Below are 24226 nucleotides of genomic sequence, written 5' to 3' on the forward strand. Positions count from 1 at the left end.
GCCTTTTTTTTTTTTTTTTTTAAATTTTGAAATTCTTCTCTCCAGGGAGGCTTTTCCTTAGACCACACTGAGTTCCTTTGGCTAGCCACACCAGCATGACCAGTGGTCTGGGGCTGGCCACACTAAAGCCCTGTGCCAAGGGCCCATTCCTTTGAAATAGCCCCCTCCATACAGTCTGCAGGGCACACCCTTCATGGCGCTCACCTCCCCTTAGTCCAGCATTATTCACAACTTCTCTCGTCTACTCCACTTCTGCCTTGACCTCCGTGTCCCTGTCTTGCCTTAAGACATCTGAAGTGGGTGTTTCAAGCAAAGAGTATTTTGTTCCCAGCTGAACAAGGCTCGGGGAGACCGGCAGTGCCAGAGACGGGAGTGGGCACCATTCGTCACTGAACTAAAGCCTCGCAGTGTGCAAGTTCCCCGCGACAAACACCACCTTTCCCTGGGAAGGCAGCCAAGGCCTGGAGCCCTGGGTAGGAAATCCCCAGTGAGAGGCCCTTCCTGAGCGCCAGAGAAAATGGTTCTTTTCATAGACTGAGTCCCCTTCCTTTCTAGCGTAAAGGCCCACATCACATCCCCCTTCCTGGCCTTCGATGCTCCATCCACATGCCAAGTGCCCCCGCCCCGGCGCCTCCTGGCTCCTGTGCCCCTCCACGCTCAGCTGGCTTTCCCAGCCTTTGCACAGCCTCCTCCGTTCCCCGGCTGGGCTGCCCGCTCCCCGTCCATCCAACACTCTGCGCCTTCACACGAAACTGTGCCATGCCACGTCCTATCCTCTCCAGAGACTCCTGTAGGGTTGGACAGAAATGATTTGTTGACTTTACCAGATTAGCAAAGGGAGCAAATTCCACAGATGCCTCTGTCCCTAAGTCTCAAAGTTCAGACCTACGGCTTGATAGCAGGAGCGAGGTGATGCAGGCAGCCCAAGACTGAGCGAAACAATAACAACGGTAACAGTCACTCTTCATGGGGCAATGACTAGCTGGCAGGCAATTGTCTACACCTCTCACGGACTTCTTAATTTAATCTTCTCAACAACCCTCTGCAGCAGGTACTGTTACTAGCCCTGCTTTACAGAGGAGGAAAGAGATGGGACGTGAGGCTAGCAAGAGGCAGACCCTGGGTGTGCCTGGGGGATGGTGTTTCTGCGCTCATGCCCTTGGGGGGGGGGGTAGCAGCAGACTTGGATCCCAGCTTCCTTCTGCCACTCCTTAGGTGGGTCACTTCGGGCCAGCCACACTCATTTTCCAAGTCTCCTTTACCTGATGAGAAAAATTATGGGAATGAGGTGATTTCCTGGGGGCACTTCCATAAGGTGACACTGATTTTTCCCCCCTCATTATAAAGCCACTCAGAAAGATCCCCAAATTTCCTGGACTCAAGGCCAGCCCGAGATAAAGGGACAAAGTAGCCGTTGAATGCGTTGCCATCTGTAACATGGCAAACACACTGACGAGTGCTAGGCAGCTAGTCTAGTCCCACTCCAACTCTCTTGGGCAAGAGGGGATGATCCTTCATGCTTCGATACTAGATGGAGTCATAAATACTGTTTCAGAGAGCAGGGGCCATAGGATCGGAGCTGTCCTGAGCCCCACCCAGGATCCCCTTGGCCACTGCCCTTCATGGCCAAGGGCGAAGCCTGCACTCGTCAGCCTGGCTTCTGGGAACTGCGCGGGCACACTCTCACCTTCCCACCTTGGCTTCTTGTCTTCCCTGGAGACTCAGGAGCACCTCTCCCGCCGGGTTTGACTGAGCTGACAGCATGGTAAGAGCTCATCCTTACCACTGGCAGAAGATTCGCAGCACCATATTCGATTTGAAGATGCACCCTTTTCCTCATTTTAGCATCTTATTCATTTACCATTGATCTTAAAATCAATGGCACAGTATCGCTTATTTGGTAGCACTTTTTCTTTCACGGAGGCTCGTGAAATAATGGTGTACCTTACAAGTGAGGGTCTCTTAGGTTTGATGAAGTATGGTAAACAGCGGTTTCCAGATCTGAGCTCTAGAAGCTCAGTCAGAGGCTGGCAGGCTGTGTGCCTGTTCTCTGAATCTTTTCCTCCAGATCAGGACTGGGTCTGGTAAAATGGAGGTGATCTCTTAGGGCTGATAGGGCCCTCTGGTTGTAGCCATGGGTGATATGTAAACCGTTTCATGGCCAGTCCAGTCAGCCAGAAGACAGCTGGAAACAACTGGCATGTCTGACCTGGCTTACCAGATCCCCTCCTTGGCTCTAGTACCCTGCATTGTTGGCTCCAAACCCGCAGCCATGTTCCTTCCTTCCTAATGTTTTGGATACTTGCCAGCACACTCAGGGAACTTGGCCTGTCACCCAATCCCAGGGGACAATCCCTAACTGGACTAAGTCAGGCATGGTTGTCCCTGTCTCCTTTACTTTCATTGTCTACAGGAGAGGGCATGTGTATTAATGTACTATTGTTGCCATAGCAAACGACTACAACTCTAGCTTAAAACAGGTCGGGCACAGGTCTCCCTGGACTAACAATCAAGGTGTCTGCAGGGTTGAGTTCCCTTCTGCAGACTCTCAGGGAAAATTGGTTTCCTTGCTCTTTCAGGTATTGGCAGAATTTAGTTCCCTGAAGCTCTGTGACTCAGGTCCCTGGCTGCCAGCTGGGTTCCTCTATTAGCATCGAGAGCCCTCTTTCCAGTTCTTACACATAGTCTCCTCCACCTCAGGACCAGTGACGCATCCTCTTCACACTGCCACCTCTGTCACCTCACTGGGCTTATGTGATTAGATTGGGCATCCCACATAATCCAAGAGAGCCTCCTCATCTCCAGCTTCTGCCCTTAATCACATCTGCAAAGTCCCTGTTGCCAGGTAAGATAATGAACGGAGTCACAGGCTCCAGAGGACAAGCGTGTGGGCATCTTTGGAGGCCACTGTTCTGCCTGCTACAGCATGTGACCCACTCTGGCTGATGAGCTATAAAGGGGGTATCTGCTGGGCTTTGGGGAAAAGATTTTGCTCCCTGACAAAAAGACAGACTTTGAGGGGGCTTGCCCTGCTCCTACCTACTATGTTTGAGGTGATATGAGCTGTGGCTGCTAGCTTGCCAGCATGAGGCATCCACACCTAGGATAAAAGCTGAAACACTGAGAGTAGCAATGAGAATTTCAGGGTGAAAAGAAAAAGCTTGGCCTTTCGATGATGATGTTGAGCCACCGAAACAACCTAGATCTCCTGCCTTGCTCCTGCTGATCCCTCTTTGGGGGCTGGGCAAGGCTCCTATATTTCTGATTATGGCTGGGGATTAGTCTTGGGTGAATAGATCTCCCATAGTCCATAACGCTGCCTTCCAGGTGGTACCTCCGGGTTGAGATTATTGTCTTAATTTGCCTGAACTTGTGGTGCCCTCCAAACATGGCAGCTTGGCTTGCTGGCTGCCCTCATGCTGGCTCCGTCTCCCAGTCTATACCACCCAGGCTTGGCTTTTCCCTCCCTGGTAACCCTCCATTTCCAGGGTCACACCACACCTACACTCTGCATCTCTTGGTGTTTCTGGTGTATCTTAATATCCAGACAAACTAGGTGTCTGGCCATTCCCTGGCAAGTGCTTTCACCTTTATGCCTCTGTGCTATTATTCCTCATGCTATTCCCTCAATCAGAAATCCCCTTTCAATCTCCTTATACCTTTACCATAAATCCTTGTGTCTTATGAGATGCTGATTCCCATGTGGCAAATGATTCAAAAACATCAGGTAACTTATTTAAGATGACCTTGCCAGTAAATGGCAGAACTGGGATGCTACAGTAGATCTTGCTGACTTCAAAGCCCAGGTCCTTTTGCTCACTTTGTCTTTTGGCATTTTAGAGGAGACACTGCCCAACTGAAGTCTTGAAGGACTTGTCTCCCTCACTACATCACAAGCATCTTGAGTGCCAGGGAGTGAATCATTCTTTAGTGACCCCAGAGTCAGTGGCATGCTGGCCAATGTTACCAGCTGGCTCTAGGAAGGGGTTGGGGGAAGCCACCTGATTTGTACTGTTTTCCATGAGGTGAATTCTCCCATCACGGCTGATTTCAAGCTCCCGATGTGACACTACTGAACAACGAGTTAGGAGAGATGTAGAAGCACACCTTTATATGATATTTCCACCACACAGATTCCATAGATGTGAATTACCTCAAGAGCCCAGATCATAGTGAAATGTAGTAAAATAATTAGGAAGTGAATGAGTTTTGCTTGCTATTACCTTTGTTTTAAAGCTATTTAAATTTTGATTTATTCTATCCTATTCTATTTTTATTTTGATCTATGTGACTTAGCCTTTAATCATTGTGTTTCATGATCGGCTTGCAAGTTTCCTGAAAACTTAACAATTAGGTTCGCGACTGGTTTGGGCTGGCTCCGGCATACCACTGCCAGAGTCTCTAGCACAAGGATTTGCTTTTAACAGGCACTGGAATGGCAGGTGAGGATGCTAATAAAAAGAACATGATTATCCATTAATGAGTTTTAAATGGGGTCTAGTAACCCAGACTCAATATTCTTTCCTATGTTTGAGAATTCCTTAGTTCCATTGCTCAGACTTCACCGAAAGCCAAACAAATAAAAACTAGCTGAGAGTAGAGACCAAAGAATAGCCAAGGCTCGAACTAAGGGCTGTGAACACCCAGTGTCAGGGTGGGGCCCCAAGACTGCTTCCAGTTCCAAAGGGTCTGCTTTGTTGATCGGGCTCGAGCAAGCCTCTGAGCTAGAACTGTCTCCTGTCTTCACCTCCCCCTGCCCATGTCCACCACAAGAGAAGTGCTGAAGAAAACCCACTAGTCAAATTAACATTTGGTTACACTGGAGAGAGGACAGGCTCCCAGGAACTAGGGAGTCTGGAAAGAAGTAAAAACTACATTGCAGCCTCCCAAGAAGTTTTGCATTTCTCCATCTTAACCTTTTGTCTAGGGTGCAGTGCTGACGTCACTGGAAACTGGAGTGGGCAGGCTCAGCTTAGGGAGGGAGAGAGACAGCTGGTGAATCAGCTGTGCTGCCTTACACTCCCCACTCTCCCTGTCCTGGCTCAGGGACTGTACCATATAAGGACTCCGGCTGGAGAAGGCAGTCCCACTGATTTGCATTAGGGCTCCCTTTAAATTGCATTTTGGGATTAGGTCACTGTTAACCAGCAAAAGGGAGACCCCAGAAAGGTTGGTCAGCATGAAGAAACCAGAGCCAATTGTGGTCTGCCAAGAGAAAGATGAGAAGAGGGGCAGCCCCATCCAGCCACACAGCTCTTGGGAATGAAGACCAGAGCCTGAGAAAGCAGTGGGAGTGACTCTTAGACATGGTTGCAAGGGGAAGGATTGGGCAGAGGACCAGCCCACTCCTGCAGACTGCCTTCATTCCGGCCTCTGGCTGGCCCAGGGCTGCAGGAGCTTTATCCTGAGGCCGATTCAGACAGGGAAATAACTCCAAAATTCCAGATGTGAGAGATGGCTTCCCTGCAGGGGGTGAAGGTGGCCCTGATGCTGCTGAATGTACAGGAACCCTGCTGGTCAAGTGACAGTCTAGACTCTGAGAAATTCTGAAGTCAGGATGGGTTCACCCAGGTAGAACACAGCTTGTTAACTTCCAGCTCCCATCCCATCCATCCAGACTGGGTCAGCCCAGTGTGACACAGCAAGGCTGTGGGAATCCAGGGACACAGGAGAGGAGAGGGAGGTTGGGAAGTGATCTGGGAAAGTGGCTTTTAATGAATGGCTAATAAATTGCATCCAATTTGTAAAGAGTAACCAACTTTTTTGTTGTTGTTTCCGTAGTCTCTTTGCTGTAACTTTTTTTTTAAGGACCAGCTTGAATTATTTCATGGCACTTCTCTTTCTGTGTACCCCCTGATTTTGTTCAAAAAGACCAGCACCATGGAATACTCTATCGCTGTGAGAATGCACTACTCCATATGCAAAACGCAGACAAATCTCACAAACATAGAGTGGAGTGAAAGAAGGCAGACACAAAAGCGTACTGTGAAATCCCATTTATATCAAGCTCAGAAACAGGCAAAACCAATCTGTGATGTTAGAAGTCAGGATAGTGGTTCCTTTGTTGGCCTTAGCAACTGGGAGGGGCAGGAGGGCTTCAGGGGTGCTGGTGATGTACTAATTCTTTGTCTGGATGCTGTTTACATGGATATAGACGCACTGAGCTGTCCACTTATGGACATATTTCTGTATGTAGGCTACATTTCAATCAAGTTTCCTCAAACAAACAAACAAACAAAAAAAGGAACCAGAATGTAATCTTTGAAAGAAGCGGTGACAGGAGAGTAAACTCCTGTGCGCCGACCCAGAAATGAGCCTCTGAGGGTCCGTGTGACAGAAAACTTGATCTCCAGTTGCACTGTTATCTGCTGCTGGAAGGCTCTAAGAAACTTAGCTCCCCTGCGTCTCACATTCTCTGCTGCAGAACAAATGGGATGGAATCAGTTACATAATGTCAGAGACAAGATTCCTCTTCCTTACCTGTTCCAATGGAGCTGGAATATGATTTAATGTTCACTTTGCCTCTCATGTGATCTTCTTATGAAGGAACAGTCTTCAGGCTCACAGACCGATTCTTACACTGTCAAAATGTGCACACACACATCTGCACCCCTGGCGGTATTCAGCCCCTCTCAGCATTCAAGGTGTTAGCAGCGCCATGGTGCCTCGGAAGGATCTTTTCCATGTCTCTCTCCTCGCTTCTGACAGCCTCAGGCGTTCTTTGGCTTGGAGAATGCAAAACACAGACAAACCTCACAAACGTAGTGTGGAGCCACTGTGTTCAGGCAGCATTCTCCTGTGACTTCCCTCACGGGATCTTCCCTCTGTGCTTGTCTGTGTCTGCGTGTGTGACACCAGTCGTATTGGGTTAGGGCCCACCTAAATGACCTCATTTTAACCTGATGACCTCTGTAAAGATGACCTATTTCCAAATAAAGTCGCTTTCTGAGGTATTGGGGGCTAGGACTTCAACATTTGTTTTTTTTTGGGGGGGGCATTATTCAACTCATAAAAGCCAGTGATTAAAAGGCTTCAGGAAACCCTAAGGGAGCCCCCTGACTCCACATCCCACCAGGAAAGGTTAAGGTTCCCAGCTGAAGACCAAACACTAAGAGACTTGGATAAATTGTGATAATCTCCAGTTTGTATAGCTCCTCCCATTCCCAAAGCCCTTTCATGATTAAACATTTGATTTTTCACAGTTAGAAAGGCAGAAATGCAGGCTCTGGGGCCAGACTGCTTGGGTTGGAACCTCAGCTCCATCTGCTATTAGCTGCCTGACCCACATTGCCTCTGTGCCTCAGTTTTCTCATCTGTCAAATAGGGATGTGGCAAGAATCAAGTGAATTAACATAAGCCCTTCAAGCGCGCCAGGTGCAGAGATAGCACTGATAAATGTTAGCTGCCAGAACAAAAAGCCAGGTAGCATTGTCTACATCTTACAGAGGAAGAAACTGGGGCACACAAGGCTAATTCAAAGCAGATCCAGAACTGAAACTCGGGCCTCTAGGATTTAGCAGTTAGTCAGTTAGATAACCTAACTGACTTGTTAGGTTATCCAGCATGACTTGCTGTCGTCCATTTTTAGGTAAAAGTAACAACAATCACAGCTACCTTTTTCTGGGCACTTACTAAGCACCAGGCACGGTCCTAAGTGCTTTACATATAGCATCTCGTTTATTCCTCATAATAACCTATGAGGCAGATATTGTCCCTGTTTTAGAAAGGTGTAAATTAAGGCCTGAAATTTCAGGAGGCCAAGTTGGATCACCCAGCTGGTGATGAAGAGCCGGGATTTGGATGCCAGTCTCTGCAATGCCAGGGCCTGAGTTTTCAACCACTTACACTCCATAACCTCTGGAAAGAAAACCAGCATACTTACTTTATACACAACTAAGGGCTGCCAGGATGGATGGGGTGATGTTTGTAAGTTCCCGAAGGGTCAAGAAGAAGCCAATCTAGGGGCACCAGGGTGGCTCAGTTGGTTCAGCATCCAACTCTTGATTTCAGCTCAGGTCATGACTTCATGGTTCGAGAATTCAAGCCCCGCATCAGGCTCTGCACTGACCACTTGGAGCCTGCTTGAGATTCTGTCTCCTTCTCTCTCTGCCCTTCCTCTGCTAGCTCTCTGTATCTTTCTCAAAATAAATAAAAATAAACTTTAAAAAAGCAGACTAAAGAGCCATTCTTAACCATCCTTCCCCCTTCTCCCTGCTGCTTCAGGCACTATACCCCAGTAAGTGTCCCAGATGTTCCCATGGAAAAGTTTGCAGATGGGTCCCCAGGAGCTTGGGGAGCCAGGCCTGGGAGTGGAGAGGCACCAGATAAGTGCTCGATTAGCCAGGCCGGAGGGATTGTCAGATGCTGCCAAAGAAACAGAGGAGATCCCAGTGCCAGAACCCAGAGGGAGCCGTGGTGCCCGGGCACAAAGACTTTGTGACACCTCTCAAATCTGTGAAGAGAGAGGGGAATGACTTCACAAGGCTGCATCTCGTCCTAGAAGGGGGAGTACTGCCCTTCACGGATGGCTTCAGATGGCCATGTAGGAACACCTGCCTGCTTTGGGATTTCAAGCAAAGGCCTAATCAAGGCAGTTCTTTGGAGGGCTCTGCTCAGGCTGGTCCCACATCCATCTCGATGCCCACACATGGTTGTGGCTGGCCGGCCAGACAGACACAACTGTTTTGGCTTCTGTCATTTCTTTTTTTCCCTCTATCGGCAGCACTGTACTCAGAGTCCTTGATCCTGTACTCAGAGTCCTTGATCCCAGCTCGCCTGATTAGGGTCCTCAGGACCCAGCACCCAGTCTGTGCCTCCTGGGGCCCCCTGGTGGAGGAGCAAAGGTTAAATGAATCATTTGAGTCATAAAATAAGACAGGTGTGGTTGTGGAGAAAGGGGAGAGAAGAGGAGGAAAAAAAATCATTGTGGATTTTTCCCCAACAGAATTTAAAGAGCTCTGTTGTGACTCTCTTTCTTGTCCCCCACTGGATGAATGATTTGCTGTGACTTAAGGAGCCACAAACACAACAGCTCTGACCCTGGAATGGACTTTGAAGGGGAAGCAAAGTAGAGAACTGGCCTCTTCCCTCGACTTCCATTTGGAGCACCCCACAACTCTCAGGGCATTTAGAAAGTAACACATTTAGCGTTTTCCCAAAGGAATGTGAATTGTGGCCTCAGGAAAAGGTGTTTACTCCCATGGAGGTGGGATTTTTATTGCTAGTTTCAACATCAAGGAGGTGTGAAAGTTATGTACAAATCCTGACAATCAATACCACCTGAGGAAGGCCAGAAAGGGGCCCACAGGTCAGTGCTCAAATGTAAGGTGCACAGCTCAGAAGCGCCTGGGGATCGTGTGAAAATGCAGATTTTCAATCAGTAGGTCTGGGCTGGGGCCTGAGAGTCTGACATGCTGTTGTTGGTCAGAGGATCACTGGCTAAGAAATAATTCCAGCACTTTTCTTGGCATTCTCCTTCACACACACCTCCCCTAATCAAAAACAAAACAAAACAAAACAAAACAAAACAAAACAGGGAAACAGCATGGCCTAGAAGTGTCTTACATAATCCCAAATATTTGGGAAGGGACTGCCATATGATATTTAGAATTTCAATCTGCTCCCTCTCTGGACAAGAATGGGTTTATTATTATTATTATTATTTTAATTTTTTAATGTTTATTGCTTTGAGAGAGAGACAGACTGCAAGCTGGGGAGGAGCAGAGAGAGAGGGAGACAGAGAATCCAAAGCAGGCTCCAGGCTCTGAGCTGTTAGCATGAAGCCTGATACGGGGTGCAAACCCACAAACCGTGAGATCATGACCTGAGCTGAAGTCGGCCACTTAACCGACTGAGCCACCCAGGCACCCCAAGAATGGATTTATTCTTGATCAGGTCAGATGGTCGAGCAAAGGATGAAGAAGGTTCCATAGAATATTAAGTAGTGTCAGAGAAAAAGAAGAAACAACAGTATTATAACTATTGTTTTTTGCTCTAAAATACATTCTTAAAGGTGGCTTTGACTGATACACAAGAAATACTAGAAATACTAGTATATATATACTATAATATATATATACTAAAAATACTAGAAAACATAATCGAAGGCAAATTTTATTTGTGCTTTGTATTTTTCTATATTTCCCAAATTTTCTACAAACCAACCTATATTGCTTCTTTTTTCTAATACATTTTATAAATGTTTACTCATTTTTGAGAGACAGAGTGTGAGAGGGGGAAGGGCAGAGAGCAAGAGGGACAGAAGATCCAAAGCAGGCTCTGTGTTGAAGGCAGAGAGCCCGATGCAGGGCTCGAACTCACAAACTGCAAGATCATAACCTGAGCTGAAGTTGGACACTCAGGTGCCCCCATGTTGCTTCTTTTTTGAAGGCTAAACTTGAAACATCCTGTACTGTCAAAATATATAGGCCTTTTCCCTGGTGCTAGGAACTAGAATGGAATCTGATATTGTATATACAGGTACACTCTGCAGATAACTAAACCTTTGGGATGGGTGAAGATAAGAATCTTCTGGTGTTTAGGAGACCATGCGAGCAGGGCAGGTCACTGAACCACTACGCAGCATGGAAAGAACCACAGAGAAGGCTTATGAGGAGCACCCAGTCTCTGCCTCCTGAGGTCACGCCGACCGCTTGCTGGCCCAAGGTCTGATTTATTTTAGTTTCTATAGCTTTAAGCAAAGCCAATTTGCATAAATGATGGTCTGCATCTTGATCCATGTTTACAAATCAATGAACAGACTACCTAAATCAATGAACTGTGATCTGGTACATTTTATAAGATGAGAAGAAGCAAGTTGGGCAGACGAAGGTTGCAGAGGGTAGAAGTAATCATGGAAATGGAACCTTCATAACTCAGTTTCCCATCCCATGGCATTTCCTTTAAATCAGGATTCCCAATCTTCACAATTGCTAGGGCAGCATAACTTTAGATAACACAGTCCTCCCTAATCAGCACAGTGCTTTGTATACCATGGGCACTCGGGTTTTAAATACACTAATGTTTCTTTGATAATGGTCTGAGCATAGAGCACAGAGCAATTTTAGGAAATGGTCATCTTTTCCCACTGGTAGCAATAAGCTTTGCAAAGAGGTTTACACAGGCAGTCACCCCAAACCTATCTGTTAAATGGAATAAAAGATTATTGAAGCACAAGAGGACTTGTTTTTATTATTTAAGAGGACTGAAATACTAAAACAGGTTACTAAGATATGGGAAAAGGGACAGCAATAAATGTAGCAATATTCTTTTTTTTTTAAATGTTCATTTACTTTTGAGAGAGAGAGACACAGCACGAGCAGGGTAGAGGCAGAGAGAGAAGGAGACACAGAATCTGAAGCAGGCTCAAAGTTCTGAGCTGTCAGCACAGAGCCCAACACGGGACTTGCACCCACAAACTGTGAGATCATGATCTGAGCCGAAGTCAGACGCTTAACTGACTGAGCCTCCCAGGTGCCCCTTCTTTTCTATTTAAACATATAGGATGGCTTTATAGGTTTCAAGTATGTGATTTCTAATGTTTGAGGAAATAAAATTCCAGGAGGGCCCATGCCTCCGTCTCTCCATCCAATGTTTGGGAACGAAGACTGACCTTCTGTTAGCATCTCAGCTGATCTCTTGGGTGCTTTTTGCCAGTCTCATTCAGTTTTGAATATTCTTTACCCTTCATGCTTGGGCTGCAAAGGTAATCATATGCAACATTTTGCTCTTTTGTCTCCAGTCCTTATTCCTCTAGGTCCTTTATTCCCTTGACCATGACCCTTTCCATCAGGTGTCCAGTACTTTCATGGCTTCTCTAGAAAAAAGGGAAAACTCTTTTATACAGAGGTACAAACAACTGATAACAATTTAGAGCAGCACAGATAGGTTCTTTTCCAGGCCAAATCAATTACAGACAAAATTTGTTCCTAAGGATCTGCTTGCTTATTTTTGATCCTCTGTTTTCAGTGTGAAGATGACCCTGGCTTCAAGAACGTCTTTCTGAGGCTCTCTATCAGCTCAGGAAAGGCTCCCTATCTTCAACCGTGCCTGACTCCTATACTTCTCTCCTTCTCACCATCCCACCAAAACTTACCCAACCTACCCCAGCCTTCCTTGTCTTCATCATACATTGACCAAATATACCAGTAGGTCCCCTTAATAGTGAGAATTGGGGACAAGTGCATTTTTGAGATGCTCTGCTCTTTGGTCCAGGGGCCCAGTAAAGCTTGATGACAAATGAGTTAAGCTGTGGCCTAGGTGGTCCAGTCTCAATTCCAAAACACCTTCCTCTGGCCCTATGGGCATCAGTGACTCACCAGCAGTCTGGGAGGACCAAATTGCTCCCCAAGTAAAGCAGATAAGATGAAAACACAGAGTGGTATTTGCTGGGGTGGATCCTTGCCCATTCAGTGTGTTTGCATTGTCTACTTTTGATCCAAGGTCCCTGGCTGAGCAAATTGATACAAGACCAATTAAATTTCCACTGCAGGGGATTCAGCAGATGTCCAATGCTTCTGCTGTACTGAAGCGTACTCCCTGACTGCCTTGCTAATGGTAAGTGGGCCTTGAAACATACATATCACGTTGGAAGAACCAAGAGACTAGATGCAGGGCTCAGCACCCCTTTTCCTGGGCAAAAGCCAAACCTAAGTCCCCACAAGTTTGCCATATCTTACCACTATCCTACACCAACCTCCGTAATTAATTATGAAAAGCAGTCTGTTGTAGAGAAAAGCAGCTGGGAAGACTCTCAGACACCCTGACTTCTAGGGTGTGTTAGCACCAGCAGCTAATGAAAACAGTGTTTTATTCATTTGCTGTTGGAGGCAGCATGAGGTGGAGTTCTCAGACCCAGGTCACAAAGATAATGAATGACCTTGAGAAGGTAACTCTCTGCAAGCAGGAGAGAAGTCTTCCATCTTTGTCATACCAGGCTGCAGTGGTGTCTGGGCTGGCACTGCAAGGCCCCCAGTTGAGAGTATAGGTTGGGGGCTGGTCAGCAGTTTGAGCTATGGCAGGCCACATAACCTCTAGAACTTTCCAGGGGAATCCTCCTAACAAATAGTCACCCAGATCTGACTCATCCTTAGCTTACTGAAGGCTACTGACAAGAATGGGTCTCCCACTCTTCCCGAGGATGCTTGATCGGGGCAACTGGGATGTGTGTCTGTTTGGGGTGGGGGATACCATTTACTTTCTGATCTGAGAGTAAATATGACTGAACCAAAAAAGGGTCTCAGATGTGTAAGTTACAGGCACACATAAATGTTACCAGTTTACCTCTTAAATATTTATCAGCCTAAAGTTACTTATCTTGAGAGGCCATATAACACAGTGGTGAAACCCACAGTCTTTGGCACCTAATGGATCTGGGTTTGAATTCCAACTATACTCACTGTGTGGTCTTGGGCAAGTTACTTAATTTTCCAGGCCTCAACTCCCTGATAGTAAGATCGAGGTGATGATAATGAAACAGTACCTTCCAAATAAAGTTACTATTAAGACTGAATGAGCTCATGTAATCTAAGTGGTAGAACAGTGCACTATTAGTAAGTGCTCAGCTATCATCTTGGGAATATGAAAGGTCATCATTTTTCAGTAAAAGTCAGGTTTACTTAGATGTAATTTATGTATAATGAAATTCACTCCTTTTGGTGTACATTTCTGTAAGTTTTAATAAACTTATACAATCATGTAACCACCACCACAATCAAGATACATCACCCCAAAAAGTTCCTTGGTGCCCCTTTTTCATCGACCCCTCTCCTCAACCCTAGCCTTAGACAACTACTGATCTGTTTTCTGTCCCTATAGTTTTACCTTTTCCTGAATGTCATACAATAAATAGCAGAAAACTCATCATTTTTAAAGGCTGACATATGTGACAACCAATGAATTTCTAAGTATATTAAAGAATCAAGTTACAATTTTCATTCCAAATCAGATGATATATTTCCTGTTGACTTATAGAAGAGGTATATTATTTTTCAATGCCTCCTGAATTAGTTCCTTTATGGGTAAGTGGATCTTTCTCATATGCTATCTCATCAGTCATTACATCTCAACCTTGAGGCTGGAGTTGGCAAGGAGCAGGATATGACATAAAGGAGATCTCAGGTATTCAGAAAAGCAAAATAAAATGGAGATAGAGTCACTTGAGGCAGGAAGTGAATTATATGGTTCTCCATCTCTCCATTTTAGGGGAAGTCTGGGGAGTTGTAGAGAGTAATGCCAAGGACAGGGGCATTTTGTTTGTTTCTTTGTTTGTTTGCTTGTTTTTTCAATCTATGACTTGGACTCTGGAATGAGTTTGCCTTGCAACCTGTCCTGCACAAAGTCTAGGAGTTGGCCACTCCTAAGTAAACTTGGTGGCATAATGACCATCTTGGTTCCCATATGGTATGGAGGGGCTCCTGAAGCTCCCCCACGAAGTGAGAGGAAAGAAAGTAGCTAACTGGAGAATGGCCCACTGTGACAGAGGGAAATGACCCTACAGCAGACAACATGGGCTAATCACCTAGACCAAGAACTAGATACAGGACAGTTTTGGAGGGGCTCACTAACAAGAGCCTGGCAAACCAAAGTATCCAGGAATTACCCCTACACCCTGGCCAAGAGGCCAGATGTTGAAGCACGCCTGTAGTCAACTTAGCTGTAGGCAAAGTCAGGAGGGAAGGCAGTAGGCAATGGTGGGGATCTGAGCATTCAGGGACACTTCTTGGATTCTAAACCTCTCTGTTCTAGTCCCATGATAATTCAGGTAATACACCCCTCACCACAATCCCATCTTATGGAAGCACAGGAGAGGGCAAGGACACTGACAAGACCAAGCCTTTCTCCTCAAGTACTGTTTGAACTGTTGTAGCAGACTAAGGTGACCCAGTGGGCCAGGGCTTGTGAGAAAGTCACAAGCTGTTGTCCCAGCCCACTTGAGTGTAAGGTGTGTGACTCTCCAGCCCCAGTACACTCCCATCACACTTTCACAGCTACTTTATCCTCATTTCTCATCTATTACCTCTTGGAAGTGGCCCCTGAGACTGCAGCTTTAAGAATCTTGGTCTTGTGGGGTGCCTGGGTGGCTCAGTTGGTTAAGCATCCAACTCTTGATTTCGGCTCAGGTCATAATCTCATGCTTCATGGGATATAGCCCAAGTCAGGCTCCATGCTGACAGCATGGAATCTGCTTGGGATTCTCTCTCTCTCTCTCTCTCTCTCTGTCTCTCTCTCTCTGCCACACCCCCACCTGCACACTCAAGCACGTGCGCTCTCTCTCTTTCTCTCAAAATAAATAAATAAACTTTAAAAAAAAAAGAATCTTGGTCTTGGAATATTAGTCAACCATTAAAAAAACAACAACGAAATCTTGCCATTTGCAACAAAAAAAGTATAATGCTAAGTGAAATACGTCAGTCAGAGAAAGGCAAATACTATATGATTTCACTCATACATGGAATTTAAGAAACAAATGAACAAAGGAAAAAAGAGATAAATCAAAATGTAGACTCTTGGGTCACCTGGGTGGCTCAGTTGATTAAGCATCCAACTTCAGTTCAGGTCATAATCTTGCGGTTCATGGATTTGAGCCCCACGTTGGTGCACAGAACCTGCTTTAGATCCTCTGTCTCCCTCTCTCTCTGCCCCTTCCCTGCTCATGCACTCTCTCTCTCTCTCCAAAATAAATAAATATTAAAAAAAAAAGAAGAAGAAGACTCTTAACTATAGAGAACAACACGATGGTTTCTAGAGGGGAGGTGAGCGAAGGGATGGGTGAAATAGGTAATGGGGATTAAAAGTATATTTATGGTAATGAGAACTGAATAATGCACAAAATTACTGAATCACTATTATTGCACACCTGAAACTAATATAACACTGGACTTTCAAAATATAAGTCTTTCAAAACATAATACTGGACTTTCAAAAATGTTTAAAAATAGAATCTTGGTCTTACAACTTCTACATAAGCTGGACATTTTAAGGAATAGTGAAATGCATCCCTCTGTAAATAATGATTTTTTTTTTTTAAGTTTGTAACTCAAGGGGATGCCTGAGTGACTCAGTTGGCGGAGCGTCAGACTTTTGATTTCGGCTCAGGTTATGATCTCATGGTTCATGAGATGGAGCCCTGAGTCAGGCTCTGCACTATCAGCTTGCTTGGGATTCTCTCCCTCCCCCTCTCTCTGCCCTTCCCCCACTCACATGTGCACTCATGTGCTCACACTCTCTCTCAACATAAATAGATTTTTAAAAGTTTGTAACTCAGATAAGCACTCCACAGCTCATCTTTAAGTTCAAGATTTTATCATTCAGATTTCTTCAAATTTCTGCCTTTCTTTTGGATACACTTGAAGGTACATGGTGCCATTAGATGCATTTATGCATTTCCACAGAGCAAACATGAGCTTTTTATAATGAGCAACTGTAATGGGATTTGGCTTCTAGGAGAAGATTAAGAAAATGATTATAAATAATAGGAAGACCAAATGCCCTTTATTTGAGAGCAAATAAACTTTAAATGTTAGGGCAGATTACAATGCCACAGTGATAAAGTAATTAGTAGTTCCTATTGAAACAAGCTTAATCCAAGGGAAATTCCATAACCAATTATATTTCCCATGTGTAACTGGGCAGGAAAATACGACATTTAAGAAGGCAGAAAAGGAACTTCTTTGTAGGCCTCCATTAAAACTGGATGTTGGAACACGAATGCACTCCAAAGTATATCATTATTTTTTGCACTCTTTTATCACTCTGAAGTGAAGAAACCAATCTAGGAAAAAGGTGAGAGTCAGCATTTTGAAATGCATTGGAAAATTGTAAATTATGAGAGCTATTGATAAAGCTGGTATTTATAGCTCTATCAAGGATTTTATATTGTTTACATCTGGATTGCAGACTCAAAGCCCACTAACCTATTCCAACTTATTAATGCTGTTTCCTTGTTCAGTGTCAACTACACATGAGACAAAGATGATCTGAGTGGGTCACTTGGGTCAAGATTTAAAATACAGCTACTTAAAATAAAGGCTTCCCAAGCTAGACTGTATGTTTTGATATAAACTGCATCTGAATTGGTATCACTGAGGATGTATCTTCGCTATTCATCTACAAACACAAATACTTATGAATGATATCAGATAGTGCCTGGGCATATAAATTGTCCACTCACCTGTTGAATTTCTGATTCTAAAAACTTTGGAAGAGTTTTCCCCAAAACGCCTCCTTTAGATTCTATGGTTGAGAGAAACAAAATCAAACAGGAAGCATGGACAATTGTCTTTGAGCATATCAGTCCACTCTCTCTACACTACCCCCTCACCTCCACCAGGTCTTAGTTTCCCCTTCCTTTAGTGAGGTCTTCAGTTTCATCCACTCACTTACTCACTTACTCACTTATTTGTCTTATTAGCTACCTATTGCTGTGTAAGAAATTATCCCCAAGACTTAGTGGCTTAAAACTACACACATTTGTTATCTCTTAGTTTCTGAGGGTTAGGAGTTGAGGCATGCTTAGCTAAGTACTCAGCTTCAGGGTCTCTCACAAGGCTGTAATCAAGGTGTTGGCCAGGGCAGGGATCTCATCTGAAGGTTGACTGGGTGAAGCATCCATTCCCAGACTCATGTGGTTGTTGCCAGGATTCAATTCCTTGAGCTTTTCCAACATGTGAGCTTGCTTCATCAAAGCATATAAGGTGAGAAGGTGATCAGCAAGATGGAAGTTGCAGTCTTATGTAACCTAATAATGGAAATGACATACCCTCAATGTTGCTGAATTCTATTGGTTAGAAGCAAGTTACTCCAGGTAACGTAGGCTGTGAATACTAGCAGGTGGGGAAAATTGGGGACATTTTAAAAGTTGCCAATCACATTTATGAAGAATTTTTTGAGCACTTCTTAGGTGCCTGACACTGTGCTAGGTGCAGAGAATACAGTGGAGAACTTCCTTCTCTCATCAGAACTCATAACCTATCAAGGGCACTGGGTGGCTCAGTTGGTTGAGCATCTGACTTCTGCTCAGGTCATGACTTATGGTTCCTGGGTTCAAGCCCCATGTCAGGCTTTGCACTGATTGTTTTGGATTCTCTGTCTTCCCCTCTCTGTGTCCCTCCTCCTCTGGCACACCTTTTCTCTCAAAAATAAATAAACATTAAAAAAAATTAGAACTCACAATCTATCTGGGGGAAAAGGAGCAGTCCTTGAATAGATTATTGCAATTGTGATAAGCCCACTAAATTAGAAATACAGGAAACAAAGGAGCCGTCCTGGTCTAGGCTGAGGGAGATAGGATGTCAGAAAGGGACATTTCAATGGAAACTCAAAGAAGGACTCACCCAGAAAAGGAGGAAGAACATTTCCCAGGCAGAGGGAACGGCCTTTGCAAAGATCTTCAGGCAAGATTTGAGGAAGAGTAGCTGGAATATAGAGACAGAGACAGTGGGAAGAGTAAGAGGAGGAAGTAGGGTCTTGTCTGCTATATTCAGAAGGTTGGTTCATAGTCAATGACCAAAGGAAAGCCCTTGAGAAGTGATTCGTAAGATCTCTTTGGCCACCTTTCTCCTTCTTCTGCAGGTCTCCTCTCTACTGGCCTAGGGTCAGTCTTGTGGCTACGACCATGCTCCGTGACACTACTAAGTGGCCTGACTCTCCTTTATCCTGTAACAATATCCTGCTAAGATTGTATCATATAGTCCCAAAGGCTCTTCTTCTTTCCACCTCCAGGATTTTTCTGGCAATTTTCAAACAAAACCATGGTAAACTCTTATTATATAAAACAGACAAAAGCAGAACCACTCGGATCAAAGACAGTTATAGGAGGAGGAAGGACACTTGGGAATGCTCTCCCTCACATCTCCATGGGGGGTCCCCAAGACACCTGTCTGGAGTTCCAGGACTCCAGTTTGGGAAACATGCACCTGGGCCCCAACTTTGTCAACTATTATTCCCAAGGACCCTTTCTGTCAATAAATTTTTATTGGAATCCTTGCAACATGTTAGACATGTAGTAGGCACGTAGAACAGAAGGGGATTAAGACAGCTCTTCCCTCTATACCTCAAATTGTCTGTACACTTATAGAAGGAGGATCTGAGCAGAGAACACTCTTTGTATCCTATCTCAGCGTGTTTCCTCCCTACCAAGGCTCTGCACAGAAAATGCGGCAGCAGCCTTTGACCTCCAATCTGATTTCAGAGTCTTAGACTTGAGTCAGCCATCAGGTCTAGCATGTTCTGTTGGTCTCTGGGATCCTGCCCAATATGCCTCAACAATCCCGAATTCTAGGGTGAGATGGCTTCCATTTGCTGGTTGATTACCAGGGATTTGACTAATCCTTCATAATTAACAACTAAAAGCTCATACCAGTCCTGAAACAGTAAATTCAAAAAATTCAAAGTCTTAAAACAGTAAAAGGTGCAATGGTAGGCCAAGGCTATGCAACATCAGAACAACAAGCCCGGATGTTGGGTTGTGCAAGCCAAGCAGTCTGTTGTTTAATTGTTTTATCTCTGCGTGACTCATTTGGCATGTTTTAGCTTAGACTCAGGCCAGGTTTTAATAAAAACAGCAAAAGGATCCAGCTCAACTTTCTCCTCCTCCAGAAGATCTTCCCTCTAAACAAAAAGTAAGCTCTATCTCTGTCCTACAAACTGAGATCACCTCTTGATTTTCTGACCTATTGCAGAATACTGGAACAGTATTTTGGGATACCTACACTTCTTAAAATGTTTTATTAAAATTTTTATTAAAATTTTTCTTCTCAAGTGATGTGCTTTACCTGAGTAAATCTTAAACTCCTTCCAGGCTCAGGGAATGCTTTACTCATGTTGGTATTTATGGTCCTTTCCCACCTCCAGTCAACTTAGCACTGTGTCATACAAATAGGCACTCTATAAATATTTGTATGTGAATGAATAACCATGGGCCACCCCATGTATTATACAGCTAGTCTCATTGACTTGAAGGTGACCTAGCTGGGGCATTTGTGAGGGACACGAGTTCTGGAGGCAGTCTGGGTGGGCAGCATATGGTTCACAGCTGGCAGGCAACATTCACAGACCCCTGGCCAAGTATGTGTGAAAGTCAACATCTTTATGCCTTGGGGGAAAAGGTCACTGATTAAACCTGCACGGAGGGTGATTATCATTTACTTAACCCCAACCTGGACTACATATCACCAGGCTTCACTTGCACCCTTACCTTAGTTGTAATTTAACCATTTTTGCAACATTTCACTTTACACAAGAGCGCATTCCCTGAAAACAACCAACCAGAGGATTCTACTAAAAGCAGCATGGTTTTTATTTCCTTTCAACTTTTGCTGTTTAGTTAGACTACAGGCAATTCGAATTTCATCTCCTTCAACTTACGTGAAACGTTGAAGAGGAGGTAATATAACCAGAGTGTCGTGAAGCTCTTATTCAAATCAGGATTTGCTTTGTATGAGACTTCATGTTCTGAACCATGGATAACCATGTCAGAAGGGGGTTAGGCTTCCATTCTTTGGACAGGCCCTCCCGGCTTTATGACTGTGGGTGACTCACTCAACCTTCTGGCAACTTTCTTCCTGCCACTAAAAAGGTGAGAAACAGAGTAGGGATATTACGAATTACTTCTTAGGCTTAAGGGTATTATGAGAATGAATTGCTTTTTGTCCATCCCTTCTAGGAAAAAGATACACAAAAAGTGTGAACTTCTGGACTCACCTTTTCCATAAACTGGATCCTGTTCCTATTTCCCCTACTTCTAGCAAGAGGACTATTAACTACTTAACACCTTTCCAGAGGCAACCAGTTTAGTCTTAGCAAGTCTTCCTTGCCAAAACCTATGCATCTGTCCTTTTTTGTATACCTCATTCATTCACTTAGTGACTATTACTGACCATCAGTGAAATGCATGCCACTGTATTAGTTGCAATTGATAGAAACAAGTATAAGACTAAGAAAGGGATAGAAATAAGAAATAAGACTTGGTTCTCACCATTAAGAAGCCTACAAAGCTTTTTAAGGGTCACAGTTACCAACTGTTTCTGTGTTTTTTCCTTATACGTGAGAAGTTGAAGTTCCAAGTCTAATCTCCCGTCTGCAATCTCTTACTTATTTTCTCTATAAAGCACTTCAATGACAAATTATTATTTCTAAATAAACATTATAATCATGTCATTTCATGGAGATAAAAAAATATTTTTTTGAGAGAGAGAGAGAGAATGGGAGGGGCAGAGAGAGACAGAATCCTAAGCAGGGATTCTCTGTCAGCTCAGAGCCTGATGTGGGGCTCAAATCCACGAATTGTGAGTGAGATCATGACCTGAGCTGAGATCAAGAGTCGGACACCCAACTGTTTGAGCCACCCAGGCACCCCTTGGAGGTAAAATTTCTAATAGCTCTTCACTGCTCACAGGATAAAGATAAAACTGTTTCTTAAAAAAAAAAATTTTAACATTTATTTTTGAGAGAGAAAGAGAGAGACAGAGTATGAGATGGGGAGGGGCAGAGAGAGAAGGAGACACAGAATCCGAAGCAGGCTCCAGGCTCTGAGCTGCCAGCACAGAGCCTGACCCGGGGCTCAAACCCACAAACACGAGATCATGACCTGAGCTGAAGTTGGATGCTTAACCGATTGAGCCACCCAGGTGCCCCAGATCAAACTCTTAACTTTTAAGTGTTAGAGCCTCTAAAATCTGGAACGAACTTATTTCCTGATCTCACTTCCTACAACTACCCATTATAAATTTTCTGCTTGGACAAGTTGGTCAGATTATTATACTAAAAGTATATATATCCCTTTCCCACTCCAATCTATTGCTAAAAAGAAAACCACAGACCCAAAATGGTGTCACTTAGGCTAAGTCACTAAACTAGGGCTTAATACCTAACCTAATTGTAGTTTCCACCTTCCCCAGAAATGTAGTCTTCATCACTCAGGAATTTTCTGATAAGCATCATTGAGGTAATCTGTTACAGGGCTCTCTCTAACCCTCAAAGGAAGATGAGGTAATTTGCATGATAAGACCTCTTTCTCTTCCCCTAAGGGAAAGTGACCTTGCCTGAAACAATCCTTTTCTTTTCCTAATAACTTCTTTGCTCCACCCTCCTTCCCATAAAAACCCTCCATTTTATACCCTCCATGCTACTCGCTAGATGGGATGCTGCCCATTCAAGAGCTGCTTAATAAAGCCAATTAGATCTTCAAATTCACTCCGTTGAATTTTTGTTCTTTAACACTATGTATTCATATATTCAAGAAGGGATTGGGTGCCTTCTGTGTGGCAGTCTGTGATAAGAGATGGTGCACAGTTTCCACGCTCAAAGAGCTCATTGTTTGCTCAAGGATACAGACAATGAGTTGGCTGCGCCCATGATAGGAAGAGCACAGGACATAATGAAGCACTGAATGTGATGGGAACGCACAGAATCGCACAGTATCCAGCCTTGGAGAAGTCAAAGCATATTACTCAGAGAAAATGACATCTACAGTGACACACAAAGAATGAGTAAAAGGCAAGAAGTTGAAGAAACTGTGTACCAGACAGAAAACAGCAGTGGCCTGGTGATAAGAATATATGGTGTGAGTAACTGAGAGAATGTGAATCAGACTGGAATGTGGACTACACATGGCAAGAGGCTGAAGATGGAAGCAAGTCCAGATGATCAGAGATCTCATAAACCTGGCTAACAGGTTTAGGCTGGACAGGCTTTGAAGCAGCAAAGGCCATGACCAGATTTGGCTGTCATGAGAATGCCATGCCCCGGTCTCATAAATCAGGAATGAAGTGTTTGAGAGCATTAAGGAAGGCCTTGCTTTCCAGGAGTCTTGTTAATGATCTTATTAAGATGTTTGATTCATACCCCTGCATCAGTCCTGAAAGTAGGAGAAATCCAACGGAAGCATTCTTTGAGAGAATAAGAGCTCTTGCTGGGCCTTAGAAGAATGGCAGGGGAGATCTGCCTAAATCAATGCAGAGACAAGTATACCACCTGGTGGTGTTTCAAATCAAATTCTTGCCAATAAAATAATGGCTACCACTGGTTGAGCACTCACTACGAGCTCATATACTCACATCACTTTGTGTGAGGTACATATTATACCCATTTTAGAGATGCAAAAACTGAGGTTCGAACAGTTTAAGTATCTGGCTTAAGGTCTTAGGTTCGTGGTAAATATTTACTTATTATGATATGAACAAATAAGCCTGGAATTTGAACCCAAAACAATAGAACTCCAAAGTACAAGTAATTTTGATTCATTTAGTTTAAAGTTACTCTGTATTAATCAAAGATAGTTACAATATTTCCTTTCCATCGTCCTTCTGATAAATCCAGGCGTATAGGCCTACTCTATGTTTTGCCTAGAGCGGTAGGAATATAACAAAAACACATGGCATTGGATAGAGAAATGAGGAGGAAAGAGAGATCCACCAAGGAACAGGATGAGGGGTATTTTTGGGTGATTTGTACTGATGAGATAGGGGAGGACAGAATTTAAACTATGCAAAATGAGTAGGATTAATGTTCCCCTCACAGACTTCAATTCAGGCGTATGCCTTGTAGTAATAACTAGCGGGTTGGAGTGAAATTGCTTCTCTCCTATGGCCCATTTGAGCGGTGTAATGAATGGTTCCTCACATAAGGCTCCCTTGTAAGGACGAACACAAGTACACAGAACTGAGTCCTCCAGAAACAGAGGCCCACATCCAGGTTTTAAAAACCACCAAACAACCTGTACCCAGAAACAGTCACTCATTTAGATGTGCAGGAACTGAACGACTGCAGAAATGTTCCAAGCCAAACGGCAGTGGGTAAAAAACAAACAGCAGCAGCTTGCTTGCATGAGGTTGCCAGGAATCACCCTGACCAATTAAGAAAACAACAGCCCCAAACTGCTTGTTAACCAGTGCAAGGCTGACAGGATAACTCTGGGTCTCAAACATGTTTTATTATTTAATAATGGAAAATGATCTAAGACCTTGAAAATACATTATGAACTCAATGAGAAATAAGAATATTTCAGCTGATATTCCACCACTTACTAGTAAGCAAGATATTCATCATAAGGTTTCTTATGATTGCAAAACCACAGAAAACAACGACAATATTCATTAATTGGAGATGGCTAACATACCAGTGTACCCATGTTGTGGAATACCATTCAACACAGAAGAAGGATACACTAACGGTTACTAATAAATACTCAGCTGGCTGGCTCTCCTTGTCATCCAGTTGAGTAATATGT

At 44.2% G+C, this 24226-nt stretch overlaps 1 long non-coding RNA gene across 3 annotated transcripts; it reads right to left on the reverse strand.

The window, feature by feature from the left end:
• Positions 1 to 5991: 5991 nt before the first annotated feature.
• LOC122219045 lies at positions 5992 to 20560 on the reverse strand. 3 transcript variants are annotated; one of them, XR_006202234.1, is made up of 5 exons: positions 20365 to 20560; positions 18333 to 18413; positions 17544 to 17737; positions 11612 to 11815; positions 5992 to 6418 (listed from the first exon to the last, which is right to left on the reverse strand). It is a non-coding gene; the product is annotated as an uncharacterized LOC122219045 (long non-coding RNA). The 3 variants fall into 3 exon arrangements; XR_006202232.1 differs by having other exon boundaries at positions 17524 to 17737; XR_006202233.1 differs by having other exon boundaries at positions 17468 to 17737.
• Between the last annotated feature and the right edge of the window lie 3666 nt (positions 20561 to 24226).

The sequence above is a fragment of the Panthera leo genome, chromosome B2, assembly GCF_018350215.1.
Source record: "Panthera leo isolate Ple1 chromosome B2, P.leo_Ple1_pat1.1, whole genome shotgun sequence".
NCBI classification, from domain to species: Eukaryota; Metazoa; Chordata; class Mammalia; order Carnivora; family Felidae; genus Panthera; species Panthera leo.